Here is a 4,196-nt window from a genome sequence, read left to right on the forward strand (position 1 = left end):
ATTTGGATATAGTATTATACTGGTCTCATAAATTTGTGGGGAAGTATTCCCTCCTTTTTTATTTCTTGAAAGAGCTTCTAAAGAATTGTTAGTAATTCTTTAAATGCTTGGTACTATTCAATGATGGAGCCACCTGGGTAGCCATTATTTATTAATAAAAGTTTACTTCATAAAGGAGATAAAAGTATTTAAGTACATAATAATAGAACTTCAAAATACACAATGCAAAAAGGGACAAAATCATGGGAGAAATTAATGAAAACACTAAAATTCATGTGACATTGAAAAATAACTCTCTCAGTAACTGTTGGATCAATACCAAAAATTTTATACAACAAAAATTTAGGGATGCTGCCAATGCAGTACTGACAGTAAAAGGTCTTAAATGCTGCTATTAGCAAAAAAGATAAAATGAAAATAAGTGAGCTAAGCTTTCAATTTGAGATATATAAAATGGTGGGGGTAAAATATAAACAAAAAGCTCTGGAAAGGGAATTATAAACAAGTGAACATAAATTCATAAAATAGAAAAGAAAAATGCAATAATTTTAATAAACTCAAAAACTAGTTCTTTGAAAGGACTATAAAATTGACAAACATCTAGCAAAATTAATAAAAAGTATATATATTTTTAGGGAAAAAAGTTTTTTTAACTTATTTTATGTGGCTAGTATAAGCTTAATATCTAACCCAGTCAATGACCATCTAAGAAAGAAAATTTTTAGCCATCATAACACATGAACTTAGATGCAAAAAAAAAATCTAGACAAAATGTTAATAGGACTGCTTTAGCAATGCATAGAAAAGATAATGACTTTATGATCATTTACTCCAAGAGGGCATGTTTGATAAATAAAAGAGGGAAAGGCCATATGGCCATCTCAACACAAAGATAAAGCATTTGATAAAATCCAACAGACTTTAATGGCCACAAAAAGAGGAAGATTTTAGAATCAAGAAATAGAAGGAACATTTTAACCTGAAGATGGTATCTACCAGTTCTGCAGTTAACATCGTACTCACCAATGAACCAGATGGAAGATCCTGGAAGGAGTTGTAGTATGCATTGGCCTTATTGAGAAAACCATCTCAGCTATGTAGAATGCAATGAGACAAAGCTTTCAAATGCACCTTGGCTTTATCTATTGCCTAGGAAACTATGGCTCTGATCAGATCTGATGACCTTCAAGAGTATCACTGATTACTGTCAGGCTCTGTGTTTGGTGGCCTTTGTCTACAATGGGCATTCCTTCAAGAGGCACTTTGGAATCCTGAAAAGGAAGATTACATCTGGAATCCTCCAAAGTCAATGGCTATTTAAACAGATTGTTCTTCAGGTGGGTTTTTATTTTTTATTTTTTTACAGACATATATCAGTAGTAAACCTTTTACAAATGGCCATATCCTGCTTCCAGGTAAATAGCCCTGGACTATACATCATGGGACCTGTACAATCTGGACCATGAGATCCACATCCATGCCCACCAAGAAATCAAAGTCTGCCATTGCCATCAGTGATATTTTGCTCACAGGTGGGAGTAATTTTGGGTTTTGACAAGAGCTAGACATGACTGATGTTGTTCTGATAGTATTGGAACCCATAATCATACTCAATTTTTTTATTGTTGTTCAAGTACAGTTGTCTCTATTTTCACCCCATCATGGTCCCCCACTCCCCCCATCCCTGCCTCCCTCCCTTGAACCTACCTCCTTTGCCTTTGTCCATATGTCCTTTATGCAGGTTCCTTGATGACTCTTCTCCTATCTTCCCTCATTATCCCTCTCCCTCCTCCCCTCTGGTTACTGTTAATTTGTTCTTTATTTAAATGTCTCTAGTTATATTTTTCTTGCTTGTTTGTTTCATTGATTAGGTTAAAGAGGAGATCACTTAAAGAGGAGATCATATAGTATTTGTATAACTTAAGAATCCTGAAACACCAATTCAAAAGCATCTATGTACCCCAATATTTATAGCAGCACAATTTACAATAGCCAAGTGCTGAAAGCAACCTAAGTGCCCATCAGTAAATGTGTGTATAAAAAAGCTATGGTATATTTACACAATGGAATACTACACAACAGAAAGAAAGAAGGAACTCCTTCCCCTCATAACAGCGTGGATGGAACAGGAGAGCATTATGCTAAGTGAAATAAGCCAGGTGGTGAAAGATACACTCAATTTCTTGTTGGTGATGAGAGAGGATAAATACTCTGCTTTTCTCTCAAGGAAAGAAGAGGTGAAGGCAGGGCTACTTCACTGGAGGCCTGGACTTGGCAGTGAGTAGTACTTCTTAGAGGGGGAAGTGAGTGAACAGAATGTGAAATGTCTATTCCTTGTCAACAAAGGATGTATTAGTAGTTGTCTCTAGCTCTAGGTAGATTTTCATCAGTAGATATTCATCAATAGATATTGCCTGTGGCAATTGTAGTGCAGTGATTGTTATTTTCTATTTCTCATTTTAAATTGAAATTGAAAGCATTAAAGCATTTTAATGCATTTTTATTAAAGCATTTTTTCAAAAAAATTTAAAAAGTGACTTGACTTTGATTTCTGGCAATAGTCTGAACTGAAAACTTTTAATAAATGCTGCTTAAAATATTATAAATATTCAATTATATGCATAGTCATGGTCCTAAGAAAGGAAATTTCCAGATGTTGAAAACTAAAAGAAAACTAAAAGCTGAACAGAGAAGGACCTGAGTGATTCTGTAGCAGCCCTAGGGGTGTTTTCTGCTCTCAGTAACTAAGGGATTTTTTATTTTAATGATCTGATAGGGAAATGAAATAAGATCATGATCCTGCTAATGGGGAAAAATAAAACTGAGAGTTCTATGTAAAAGCCAGTATTCTAGAAAGGCTCCACATTCTGTAGACAAGAAAATGTCAACCCAACAGCAGAAGGAAAAAAAAGTTTGCTTGTCCTGGTCTGGCCTTTCAGTGAGAAAATTGTCTCATGGGCCTATGCTTATACAGTTGTAGAGACAAAATGAACCTTTCTCCAGGGCCCCTTCACATCACAAATATGCATAAAACAGTGGCCTCAAGCTGATGATAGCCTTAGAGTTTCTGACAGATGCAACTGAAAAATCAACTTGGACACATATTCCTTCAATCCAAGCTGCATAAGTTTCCTACAAATTAAGCCCTATAAACATGAGCTCACAATGACAAATTATAAAAGGTATGAGAAAACTATTTAACTTCATAAGACCAGCAGACATGATGAACGAATAGCAAGTTTAGATATTCAAGAAGATCAGATAATGCAAAGAGAGGACATAAAAAAATTAATGACATAATTAATGATTAAAAATATATTGTAACAAATAATAAAAAATAAGTGAGAAAAATAAAACACTATCCAAAAATAACAAAATACCATATATCAACAGCCCCAAAATACATACAGAAAAACTGACAGAATGGAAAAGACAAATAGACAATTCAATAATAATAGCCCTAGACTTCAATGCCACACTTTCATTAATGGGTAGAACATGTAGGCAAAAGATCAATAAGGAGACAGAAGATTTGAACAATACTGTAAATCAAATAGACCTAATAGACATCTATAGAACATCCACTAACAGTAGAGTAGACATTCTTAAATGCATATGGAACACCTTCCATATTAGACCATATAAAGCCATAAAACAAGCCTCAATACATTTTTTTCTTTTTTTTTCCACTCAGACTACATTCTTTCCCTCTTACTCTTGCAAAGAAAAAGAAGAACGATCATCAATGGCTACTGGTAGTTGCAAAAGCAACACCAAAAGCTGGCTTCATGCTCAGGAGAGAACACTGTGCTTCCTCCTCATGGTTTCAGATGCTCTACATGTTCAGAGAAACTTCTCTAGTATCAAGCTATAGAAATGATCCCTGGAAGTATAGCCTTATATTTTTTCTTTTCTTATTGTTGTTCAGTCATAGTTGTCTCCATTCCCCAGACCCCATTGCTCTCTCTTGCCCCATCCAAGCCCCATTTCCAAACACATTTCTCACCCCATTGTCCTTGTCCATGGGTCCTTTGTATATGTTCCTTGATTTGACTTTTCCCCTTCTTTCCTTCATTATCCTCCTCTCCCCTCCCTTCTGGTCCTTGTCAGTTCATTCTTTATTTCCATGTCTCTAGTTATTTTTTGCTCCTTTGTTTGTTTTATTGATTATGTTCCACTTATAAGTGAAATCATTC

The 4,196-nt window shown here is 34.9% G+C and overlaps 1 non-coding gene across 1 annotated transcript; it reads right to left on the bottom strand.

Moving 5' to 3' along the window:
• Positions 1-3,685: 3,685 nt before the first annotated feature.
• Positions 3,686-3,899, bottom strand: LOC123830880. Its single transcript, XR_006787822.1, has one exon. It is a non-coding gene; the product is annotated as a small nucleolar RNA U3 (small nucleolar RNA).
• Between the last annotated feature and the right edge of the window lie 297 nt (positions 3,900-4,196).

Source organism: Phyllostomus hastatus, unplaced genomic scaffold, assembly GCF_019186645.2.
Source record: "Phyllostomus hastatus isolate PE091 unplaced genomic scaffold, TTU_PhHast_1.1 phas_scaffold_129, whole genome shotgun sequence".
NCBI classification, from domain to species: domain Eukaryota; kingdom Metazoa; phylum Chordata; class Mammalia; order Chiroptera; family Phyllostomidae; genus Phyllostomus; species Phyllostomus hastatus.